Source organism: Protopterus annectens, chromosome 1.part1 (genome assembly GCF_019279795.1).
Source record: "Protopterus annectens isolate FY-2018-M chromosome 1.part1, PAN1.0, whole genome shotgun sequence".
NCBI classification, from domain to species: domain Eukaryota; kingdom Metazoa; phylum Chordata; order Ceratodontiformes; family Protopteridae; genus Protopterus; species Protopterus annectens.
In genome coordinates, this window is record NC_056726.1 from 169,301,982 (window position 1) to 169,315,162 (window position 13,181).

Here is a 13,181-nt window from a genome sequence, read left to right on the forward strand (position 1 = left end):
TAGTTAATAGCAATAAAAATACACTCAAAAACTATGCAGCAGGCAATAAAAAGTGCTATATATAAATTGCTAGAAACAATAATCAGTATAAATAATCGAAAAAACAGGATACTTATATATCTCAGCTAAGAGTTGTAGTCAACACCTCTCCTCCACTCTGCTCAGTGTGTATAGACAGAAACCCTCTCAAAGTTAGGGCTTAAATACCAGAAGATACAACCTTAGACAACTTTTTTTTTTACAAAAACACAAAAGAACCAGCCCCTACTAGCCAGCAGCCAATTAACACAATCTAGCCAAGGTAAAGAAAGGCTTCAGCTAATTCAAGATGGCCTGTTCATGTGCTTTGAACAATCACTGTATAAACAAACAAGCCCAGAGCCAGCAATTCTGAACTAGGACAATACTAAAGCATTAGCCTACAGACAGTAAGCACTACAGAAAGCCACAAAATGAAAGTTTTTAAACAGATAAAGGAGCAATGAGACTCTACAGAATGCTTTTTAACTGCAAACAAATCAGTTACCCATGCAGATTAGTTAATAGCAATAAAAATACACTCAAAAACTATGCAGCAGGCAATAAAAGTGCTATATATAAATTGCTAGAAACAATAATCAGTATAAATAATCGAAAAAACAGGATACTTATATATCTCAGCTAAGAGTTGTAGTCAACACCTCTCCTCCACTCTGCTCAGTGTGTATAGACAGAAACCCTCTCAAAGTTAGGGCTTAAATACCAGAAGATACAACCTTAGACAACTTTTTTTTTTACAAAAACACAAAAGAACCAGCCCCCACTAGCCAGCAGCCAATTAACACAATCTAGCCAAGGTAAAGAAAGGCTTCAGCTAATTCAAGATGGCCTGTTCATGTGCTTTGAACAATCACTGTATAAACAAACAAGCCCAGAGCCAGCAATTCTGAACTAGGACAATACTAAAGCATTAGCCTACAGACAGTAAGCACTACAGAAAGCCACAAAATGAAAGTTTTTAAACAGATAAAGGAGCAATGAGACTCTACAGAATGCTTTTTAACTGCAAACAAATCAGTTACCCATGCAGATTAGTTAATAGCAATAAAATACACTCAAAAACTATGCAGCAGGCAATAAAAAGTGCTATATATAAATTGCTAGAAACAATAATCAGTATAAATAATCGAAAAAAACAGGATACTTATATATCTCAGCTAAGAGTTGTAGTCAACACCTCTCCTCCACTCTGCTCAGTGTGTATAGACAGAAACCCTCTCAAAGTTAGGGCTTAAATACCAGAAGATACAACCTTAGACAACTTTTTTTTACAAAAACACAAAAGAACCAGCCCCCACTAGCCAGCAGCCAATTAACACAATCTAGCCAAGGTAAAGAAAGGCTTCAGCTAATTCAAGATGGCCTGTTCATGTGCTTTGAACAATCACTGTATAAACAAACAAGCCCAGAGCCAGCAATTCTGAACTAGGACAATACTAAAGCATTAGCCTACAGACAGTAAGCACTACAGAAAGCCACAAAATGAAAGTTTTAAACAGATAAAGGAGCAATGAGACTCTACAGAATGCTTTTTAACTGCAAACAAATCAGTTACCCATGCAGATTAGTTAATAGCAATAAAAATACACTCAAAAACTATGCAGCAGGCAATAAAAGTGCTATATATAAATTGCTAGAAACAATAATCAGTATAAATAATCGAAAAAACAGGATACTTATATATCTCAGCTAAGAGTTGTAGTCAACACCTCTCCTCCACTCTGCTCAGTGTGTATAGACAGAAACCCTCTCAAAGTTAGGGCTTAAATACCAGAAGATACAACCTTAGACAACTTTTTTTTTACAAAAACACAAAAGAACCAGCCCCCACTAGCCAGCAGCCAATTAACACAATCTAGCCAAGGTAAAGAAAGGCTTCAGCTAATTCAAGATGGCCTGCTCATGTGCTTTGAACAATCACTGTATAAACAAACAAGCCCAGAGACAGCAATTCTGAACTACAACAATACTAAAGCATTAGCCTACAGAGAGTAAGCACTACAGAAAGCCTCAAAATGAAAGTTTTTAAACAGATAAAGGAGCAATGAGACTCTACAGAATGCTTTTTAATTGCAAACAAATCAGTTACCCATGCAGATTAGTTAATAGCAATAAAATTACGCTCAAAAACTATGCAGCAGGCAATAAAAAGTGCTATATATCAATTGCTAGAAACAAAAATCAGTATAAATAATTCAAAAAACAGGATACTTATATATCTCAGCTAATAGTTGTAGTCAACCACCTCTCCTCCACTCTGCTCTGTGTGCATAGACAGAAACCCCCTCAAAGTTAGGGCTTAAATACCGGAAGCTACAACCTTAGACAACTTTTTTTTTAAAAAAAGAAAAAAGAACCAGCCCCCACTAGCCAGCAGCCAATTAACACAATCTAACCAAGGTAAAGAAAGACTTCAGCTAATTCAAGATGGCATGTTCATGTGCTTTGAACAATCACTGTATAAACAAACAGGCCCAGAGCCAGCAATTCTGAACTAGGACAATACTAAAGCATTAGCCTACAGACAGTAAGCACTACAGAAAGCCACAAAATGAAAGTTTTTAAACAGATAAAGGAGCAATGAGACTCTACAGAATGCTTTTTAACTGCAAACAAATCAGTTACCCATGCAGATTAGTTAATAGCAATAAAAATACACTCAAAAACTATGCAGCAGGCAATAAAAAGTGCTATATATAAATTGCTAGAAACAATAATCAGTATAAATAATCGAAAAAACAGGATACTTATATATCTCAGCTAAGAGTTGTAGTCAACACCTCTCCTCCACTCTGCTCAGTGTGTATAGACAGAAACCCTCTCAAAGTTAGGGCTTAAATACCAGAAGATACAACCTTAGACAACTTTTTTTTTTTACAAAAACACAAAAGAACCAGCCCCCACTAGCCAGCAGCCAATTAACACAATCTAGCCAAGGTAAAGAAAGGCTTCAGCTAATTCAAGATGGCCTGTTCATGTGCTTTGAACAATCACTGTATAAACAAACAAGCCCAGAGCCAGCAATTCTGAACTAGGACAATACTAAAGCATTAGCCTACAGACAGTAAGCACTACAGAAAGCCACAAAATGAAAGTTTTTAAACAGATAAAGGAGCAATGAGACTCTACAGAATGCTTTTTAACTGCAAACAAATCAGTTACCCATGCAGATTAGTTAATAGCAATAAAAATACACTCAAAAACTATGCAGCAGGCAATAAAAAGTGCTATATATAAATTGCTAGAAACAATAATCAGTATAAATAATCGAAAAAACAGGATACTTATATATCTCAGCTAAGAGTTGTAGTCAACACCTCTCCTCCACTCTGCTCAGTGTGTATAGACAGAAACCCTCTCAAAGTTAGGGCTTAAATACCAGAAGATACAACCTTAGACAACTTTTTTTTTACAAAAACACAAAAGAACCAGCCCCACTAGCCAGCAGCCAATTAACACAATCTAGCCAAGGTAAAGAAAGGCTTCAGCTAATTCAAGATGGCCTGTTCATGTGCTTTGAACAATCACTGTATAAACAAACAAGCCCAGAGCCAGCAATTCTGAACTAGGACAATACTAAAGCATTAGCCTACAGACAGTAAGCACTACAGAAAGCCACAAAATGAAAGTTTTAAACAGATAAAAGAGCAATGAGACTCTACAGAATGCTTTTTAACTGCAAACAAATCAGTTACCCATGCAGATTAGTTAATAGCAATAAAAATACACTCAAAAACTATGCAGCAGGCAATAAAAAGTGCTATATATAAATTGCTAGAAACAATAATCAGTATAAATAATCGAAAAAACAGGATACTTATATATCTCAGCTAAGAGTTGTAGTCAACACCTCTCCTCCACTCTGCTCAGTGTGTATAGACAGAAACCCTCTCAAAGTTAGGGCTTAAATACCAGAAGATACAACCTTAGACAACTTTTTTTTTACAAAACACAAAAGAACCAGCCCCCACTAGCCAGCAGCCAATTAACACAATCTAGCCAAGGTAAAGAAAGGCTTCAGCTAATTCAAGATGGCCTGTTCATGTGCTTTGAACAATCACTGTATAAACAAACAAGCCCAGAGCCAGCAATTCTGAACTAGGACAATACTAAAGCATTAGCCTACAGACAGTAAGCACTACAGAAAGCCACAAAATGAAAGTTTTAAACAGATAAAAGAGCAATGAGACTCTACAGAATGCTTTTTAACTGCAAACAAATCAGTTACCCATGCAGATTAGTTAATAGCAATACAAATACACTCAAAAACTATGCAGCAGGCAATGAAAAGTGCTATATATCAATTGCTAGAAACAATAATCAGTATAAATAATCGAAAAAACAGGATACTTATATATCTCAGCTAAGAGTTGTAGTCAACACCTCTCCTCCACTCTGCTCAGTGTGTATAGACAGAAACCCTCTCAAAGTTAGGGCTTAAATACCAGAAGATACAACCTTAGACAATTTTTTTTAGAAAAACACAAAAGAACCAGCCCCCACTAGCCAGCAGCCAATTAACACAATCTAGCCAAGGTAAAGAAAGGCTTCAGCTAATTCAAGATGGCCTGTTCATGTGCTTTGAACAATCACTGTATAAACAAACAAGCCCAGAGCCAGCAATTCTGAACTAGGACAATACTAAAGCATTAGCCTACAGACAGTAAGCACTACAGAAAGCCACAAAATGAAAGTTTTTAAACAGATAAAGGAGCAATGAGACTCTACAGAATGCTTTTTAACTGCAAACAAATCAGTTACCCATGCAGATTAGTTAATAGCAATAAAAATACACTCAAAAACTATGCAGCAGGCAATAAAAAGTGCTATATATAAATTGCTAGAAACAATAATCAGTATAAATAATCGAAAAAACAGGATACTTATATATCTCAGCTAAGAGTTGTAGTCAACACCTCTCCTCCACTCTGCTCAGTGTGTATAGACAGAAACCCTCTCAAAGTTAGGGCTTAAATACCAGAAGATACAACCTTAGACAACTTTTGTTTTACAAAACACAAAAGAACCAGCCCCCACTAGCCAGCAGCCAATTAACACAATCTAGCCAAGGTAAAGAAAGGCTTCAGCTAATTCAAGATGGCCTGTTCATGTGCTTTGAACAATCACTGTATAAACAAACAAGCCCAGAGCCAGCAATTCTGAACTAGGACAATACTAAAGCATTAGCCTACAGACAGTAAGCACTACAGAAAGCCACAAAATGAAAGTTTTTAAACAGATAAAGGAGCAATGAGACTCTACAGAATGCTTTTTAACTGCAAACAAATCAGTTACCCATGCAGATTAGTTAATAGCAATAAAAATACACTCAAAAACTATGCAGCAGGCAATAAAAGTGCTATATATAAATTGCTAGAAACAATAATCAGTATAAATAATCGAAAAAAACAGGATACTTATATATCTCAGCTAAGAGTTGTAGTCAACACCTCTCCTCCACTCTGCTCAGTGTGTATAGACAGAAACCCTCTCAAAGTTAGGGCTTAAATACCAGAAGATACAACCTTAGACAACTTTTTTTTTACAAAAACACAAAAGAACCAGCCCCCACTAGCCAGCAGCCAATTAACACAATCTAGCCAAGGTAAAGAAAGGCTTCAGCTAATTCAAGATGGCCTGTTCATGTGCTTTGAACAATCACTGTATAAACAAACAAGCCCAGAGCCAGCAATTCTGAACTAGGACAATACTAAAGCATTAGCCTACAGACAGTAAGCACTACAGAAAGCCACAAAATGAAAGTTTTAAACAGATAAAGGAGCAATGAGACTCTACAGAATGCTTTTTAACTGCAAACAAATCAGTTACCCATGCAGATTAGTTAATAGCAATAAAAATACACTCAAAAACTATGCAGCAGGCAATAAAAAGTGCTATATATAAATTGCTAGAAACAATAATCAGTATAAATAATCGAAAAAAACAGGATACTTATATATCTCAGCTAAGAGTTGTAGTCAACACCTCTCCTCCACTCTGCTCAGTGTGTATAGACAGAAACCCTCTCAAAGTTAGGGCTTAAATACCAGAAAATACAACCTTAGACAACTTTTTTTTTAAACACAAAAGAACCAGCCCACACTAGCCTGCAGCCAATTAACACAATCTAGCCAAGGTAAAGAAAGGCTTCAGCTAATTCAAGATGGCCTGTTCATGTGCTTTGAACAATCACTGTATAAACAAACAAGCCCAGAGCCAGCAATTCTGAACTAGGACAATACTAAAGCATTAGCCTACAGACAGTAAGCACTACAGAAAGCCACAAAATGAAAGTTTTTAAACAGATAAAGGAGCAATGAGACTCTACAGAATGCTTTTTAACTGCAAACAAATCAGTTACCCATGCAGATTAGTTAATAGCAATAAAAATACACTCAAAAACTATGCAGCAGGCAATAAAAAGTGCTATATATAAATTGCTAGAAACAATAATCAGTATAAATAATCGAAAAAACAGGATACTTATATATCTCAGCTAAGAGTTGTAGTCAACACCTCTCCTCCACTCTGCTCAGTGTGTATAGACAGAAACCCTCTCAAAGTTAGGGCTTAAATACCAGAAGATACAACCTTAGACAACTTTTTTTTACAAAAACACAAAAGAACCAGCCCCCACTAGCCAGCAGCCAATTAACACAATCTAGCCAAGGTAAAGAAAGGCTTCAGCTAATTCAAGATGGCCTGTTCATGTGCTTTGAACAATCACTGTATAAACAAACAAGCCCAGAGCCAGCAATTCTGAACTAGGACAATACTAAAGCATTAGCCTACAGACAGTAAGCACTACAGAAAGCCACAAAATGAAAGTTTTTAAACAGATAAAGGAGCAATGAGACTCTACAGAATGCTTTTTAACTGCAAACAAATCAGTTACCCATGCAGATTAGTTAATAGCAATAAAAATACACTCAAAAACTATGCAGCAGGCAATAAAAAGTGCTATATATAAATTGCTAGAAACAATAATCAGTATAAATAATCGAAAAAACAGGATACTTATATATCTCAGCTAAGAGTTGTAGTCAACACCTCTCCTCCACTCTGCTCAGTGTGTATAGACAGAAACCCTCTCAAAGTTAGGGCTTAAATACCAGAAGATACAACCTTAGACAACTTTTTTTTTAAACACAAAAGAACCAGCCCCCACTAGCCAGCAGCCAATTAACACAATCTAGCCAAGGTAAAGAAAGGCTTCAGCTAATTCAAGATGGCCTGTTCATGTGCTTTGAACAATCACCGTATAAACAAACAAGTCCAGAGCCAGCAATGCTGAACATGGACAATACTAAAGCATTAGCCTACAGACAATAAGCACTAGAGAAAGCCACAAAATGAAAGTTTTTAAACAGATAAAGGAGCAATGAGACTCTACAGAATGCTTTTTAACTGCAAACAAATCAGTTACCCGTACAGATTAGTTAATAACCATAAAATACACTCAAAAACTAGGCAGCAGGCAATAAAAAGTGCTATATATAAATTGCTAGAAACAATAATCAGTATAAATAATCGGAAAAAAAAGGATACTTATATATCTCAGCTAAGAGTTGTAGTCAACACCTCTCCTCCACTCTGCTCAGTGTGTATAGACAGAAACCCTCTCAAAGTTAGGGCTTAAATACCAGGAGATACAACCTTAGACAACTTTTTTTTTACAAAAACACAAAAGAACCAGCCCCCACTAGCCAGCAGCCAATTAACACAATCTAGCCAAGGTAAAGAAAGGCTTCAGCTAATTCAAGATGGCCTGTTCATGTGCTTTGAACAATCACTGTATAAACAAACAAGCCCAGAGCCAGCAATTCTGAACTAGGACAATACTAAAGCATTAGCCTACAGACAGTAAGCACTACAGAAAGCCACAAAATGAAAGTTTTTAAACAGATAAAGGAGCAATGAGACTCTACAGAATGCTTTTTAACTGCAAACAAATCAGTTACCCATGCAGATTAGTTAATAGCAATAAAAATACACTCAAAAACTATGCAGCAGGCAATAAAAAGTGCTATATATAAATTGCTAGAAACAATAATCAGTATAAATAATCGAAAAAACAGGATACTTATATATCTCAGCTAAGAGTTGTAGTCAACACCTCTCCTCCACTCTGCTCAGTGTGTATAGACAGAAACCCTCTCAAAGTTAGGGCTTAAATACCAGAAGATACAACCTTAGACAACTTTTTTTTTTTACAAAAACACAAAAGAACCAGCCCCCACTAGCCAGCAGCCAATTAACACAATCTAGCCAAGGTAAAGAAAGGCTTCAGCTAATTCAAGATGGCCTGTTCATGTGCTTTGAACAATCACTGTATAAACAAACAAGCCCAGAGCCAGCAATTCTGAACTAGGACAATACTAAAGCATTAGCCTACAGACAGTAAGCACTACAGAAAGCCACAAAATGAAAGTTTTTAAACAGATAAAGGAGCAATGAGACTCTACAGAATGCTTTTTAACTGCAAACAAATCAGTTACCCATGCAGATTAGTTAATAGCAATAAAATACACTCAAAAACTATGCAGCAGGCAATAAAAAGTGCTATATATAAATTGCTAGAAACAATAATCAGTATAAATAATCGAAAAAACAGGATACTTATATATCTCAGCTAAGAGTTGTAGTCAACACCTCTCCTCCACTCTGCTCAGTGTGTATAGACAGAAACCCTCTCAAAGTTAGGGCTTAAATACCAGAAGATACAACCTTAGACAACTTTTTTTTTTACAAAAACACAAAAGAACCAGCCCCCACTAGCCAGCAGCCAATTAACACAATCTAGCCAAGGTAAAGAAAGGCTTCAGCTAATTCAAGATGGCCTGTTCATGTGCTTTGAACAATCACTGTATAAACAAACAAGCCCAGAGCCAGCAATTCTGAACTAGGACAATACTAAAGCATTAGCCTACAGACAGTAAGCACTACAGAAAGCCACAAAATGAAAGTTTTTAAACAGATAAAGGAGCAATGAGACTCTACAGAATGCTTTTTAACTGCAAACAAATCAGTTACCCATGCAGATTAGTTAATAGCAATAAAAATACACTCAAAAACTATGCAGCAGGCAATAAAAAGTGCTATATATAAATTGCTAGAAACAATAATCAGTATAAATAATTGAAAAAACAGGATACTTATATATCTCAGCTAAGAGTTGTAGTCAACACCTCTCCTCCACTCTGCTCAGTGTGTATAGACAGAAACCCTCTCAAAGTTAGGGCTTAAATACCAGAAGATACAACCTTAGACAACTTTTTTTTTACAAAAACACAAAAGAACCAGCCCCCACTAGCCAGCAGCCAATTAACACAATCTAGCCAAGGTAAAGAAAGGCTTCAGCTAATTCAAGATGGCCTGTTCATGTGCTTTGAACAATCACTGTATAAACAAACAAGCCCAGAGCCAGCAATTCTGAACTAGGACAATACTAAAGCATTAGCCTACAGACAGTAAGCACTACAGAAAGCCACAAAATGAAAGTTTTTAAACAGATAAAGGAGCAATGAGACTCTACAGAATGCTTTTTTAACTGCAAACAAATCAGTTACCTGTGCAGATTAGTTAATAGCAATAAAATACACTCAAAAACTATGCAGCAGGCAATAAAAAGTGCTATATATAAATTGCTAGAAACAATAATCAGTATAAATAATCGAAAAAACAGGATACTTATATATCTCAGCTAAGAGTTGTAGTCAACACCTCTCCTCCACTCTGCTCAGTGTGTATAGACAGAAACCCTCTCAAAGTTAGGGCTTAAATACCAGAAGATACAACCTTAGACAACTTTTTTTTTACAAAAACACAAAAGAACCAGCCCCACTAGCCAGCAGCCAATTAACACAATCTAGCCAAGGTAAAGAAAGGCTTCAGCTAATTCAAGATGGCCTGTTCATGTGCTTTGAACAATCACTGTATAAACAAACAAGCCCAGAGCCAGCAATTCTGAACTAGGACAATACTAAAGCATTAGCCTACAGACAGTAAGCACTACAGAAAGCCACAAAATGAAAGTTTTTAAACAGATAAAGGAGCAATGAGACTCTACAGAATGCTTTTTAACTGCAAACAAATCAGTTACCCATGCAGATTAGTTAATAGCAATAAAAATACACTCAAAAACTATGCAGCAGGCAATAAAAAGTGCTATATATAAATTGCTAGAAACAATAATCAGTATAAATAATCGAAAAAACAGGATACTTATATATCTCAGCTAAGAGTTGTAGTCAACACCTCTCCTCCACTCTGCTCAGTGTGTATAGACAGAAACCCTCTCAAAGTTAGGGCTTAAATACCAGAAGATACAACCTTAGACAACTTTTTTTTACAAAAACACAAAAGAACCAGCCCCCACTAGCCAGCAGCCAATTAACACAATCTAGCCAAGGTAAAGAAAGGCTTCAGCTAATTCAAGATGGCCTGTTCATGTGCTTTGAACAATCACTGTATAAACAAACAAGCCCAGAGCCAGCAATTCTGAACTAGGACAATACTAAAGCATTAGCCTACAGACAGTAAGCACTACAGAAAGCCACAAAATGAAAGTTTTTAAACAGATAAAGGAGCAATGAGACTCTACAGAATGCTTTTTAACTGCAAACAAATCAGTTACCCATGCAGATTAGTTAATAGCAATAAAAATACACTCAAAAACTATGCAGCAGGCAATAAAAAGTGCTATATATAAATTGCTAGAAACAATAATCAGTATAAATAATCGAAAAAAACAGGATACTTATATATCTCAGCTAAGAGTTGTAGTCAACACCTCTCCTCCACTCTGCTCAGTGTGTATAGACAGAAACCCTCTCAAAGTTAGGGCTTAAATACCAGAAGATACAACCTTAGACAACTTTTTTTTTTTACAAAAACACAAAAGAACCAGCCCCACTAGCCAGCAGCCAATTAACACAATCTAGCCAAGGTAAAGAAAGGCTTCAGCTAATTCAAGATGGCCTGTTCATGTGCTTTGAACAATCACTGTATAAACAAACAAGCCCAGAGCCAGCAATTCTGAACTAGGACAATACTAAAGCATTAGCCTACAGACAGTAAGCACTACAGAAAGCCACAAAATGAAAGTTTTTAAACAGATAAAGGAGCAATGAGACTCTACAGAATGCTTTTTAACTGCAAACAAATCAGTTACCCATGCAGATTAGTTAATAGCAATAAAAATACACTCAAAAACTATGCAGCAGGCAATAAAAAGTGCTATATATAAATTGCTAGAAACAATAATCAGTATAAATAATCGAAAAAAACAGGATACTTATATATCTCAGCTAAGAGTTGTAGTCAACACCTCTCCTCCACTCTGCTCAGTGTGTATAGACAGAAACCCTCTCAAAGTTAGGGCTTAAATACCAGAAGATACAACCTTAGACAACTTTTTTTTTACAAAAACACAAAAGAACCAGCCCCACTAGCCAGCAGCCAATTAACACAATCTAGCCAAGGTAAAGAAAGGCTTCAGCTAATTCAAGATGGCCTGTTCATGTGCTTTGAACAATCACTGTATAAACAAACAAGCCCAGAGCCAGCAATTCTGAACTAGGACAATACTAAAGCATTAGCCTACAGACAGTAAGCACTACAGAAAGCCACAAAATGAAAGTTTTTAAACAGATAAAGGAGCAATGAGACTCTACAGAATGCTTTTTAACTGCAAACAAATCAGTTACCCATGCAGATTAGTTAATAGCAATAAAAATACACTCAAAAACTATGCAGCAGGCAATAAAAAGTGCTATATATAAATTGCTAGAAACAATAATCAGTATAAATAAACGAAAAAAACAGGATACTTATATATCTCAGCTAAGAGTTGTAGTCAACACCTCTCCTCCACTCTGCTCAGTATTATCCATTCAGGTCATTGGCATTGAGGAAGTAGGCATTTCACAGTAAGACCAATGCTGCAGGATGTGGTTATACAAGCACTGAAAGCATGGAAAGTAAACTGTGTTGGTAAAAACTGCACAGTAGACAAATGGAGGTGGAAGGATTCAAACATTGTACCTTTGACTGCAGGAAGCAGATTGTTAACAGCTCACAGCCATAACTGCCAGGCAACTCTAATTAACTTGAAATGCATTTCCTGAACAACAGCAATGAAATTCTAATGACCAGCATTATTGACTATCATCGTCAGTGATTTATCAGAAAATAAAGATGTTAAGAAGGTGTGGCAGTGCAGTGGAATAAGGCTTTAAGCTCTTAAGGAGCTGCTTCCTGTAGTCAAAGGTACAGGGTTTGATTCTTTCCAGTTTCATTTGCCTACTGTGTGAGTTTGAGCAAGTCACTTAACCAAACAGTGCTCCTGGGACTTTGTTGGTGAATAAAAATGTATTCTTATTTTCTGAGTAAGAATACCTATGACACTCTAATGAGTGATATTACTGATTAATTGTAGTCCCACATTGATTTCCTGTACATGGGGTTTCTGCTTCCTAGAGGCAGTCTGTTGGACTGGAGGCCAAATGCAAATCCATACCCCCTATAACAATCCACTACTGCTTCGATCCTCAAACAGACTACTGATTCAGACAATCAAAATTAACACTGCAGCCGGTGATTCCCTCTGCAAACTCTGCAGGCAGAGCCTGGAACTCACTTCCAGCTGATATTACTTTGCTCTCCTCCCTAGGCCAATTTAAAACTAGACTCAAACAACATCTGGCACTAAACTGGCTTTGCCACTGCAACAAGCCTGGCTAACACTCATCAAGAATGTGAAAAATCTAGTAATCAGATTACTGTTGAACTTACCCCTGACTGTGACCAGGGCGTAACTCTAATCTGTTGAACTTGTCTATTCATGTTTGTTTATGTATTCTTTGTCTATACCATATTTGTAATATGTTTTCATTGTTTTTATTCTATCTGCTTACCTTGGAGCTTTTCTCCCCGGGCCTCCTCTGAAAATGGACATGAATCCAGTTGGACTATCCCGGTCAACAAATATAAAATAAAATAAATGAAAATAAAAATAAAAAATACTGAATGCAATCTGTAATACACAATGAGGGCATGTAAAAGCAAATCCACAAACTGAGAGCAATCTGGACTGGACTAGAGGTGGACACACCCACCCACACTTCTCCCTCTCACCAAAT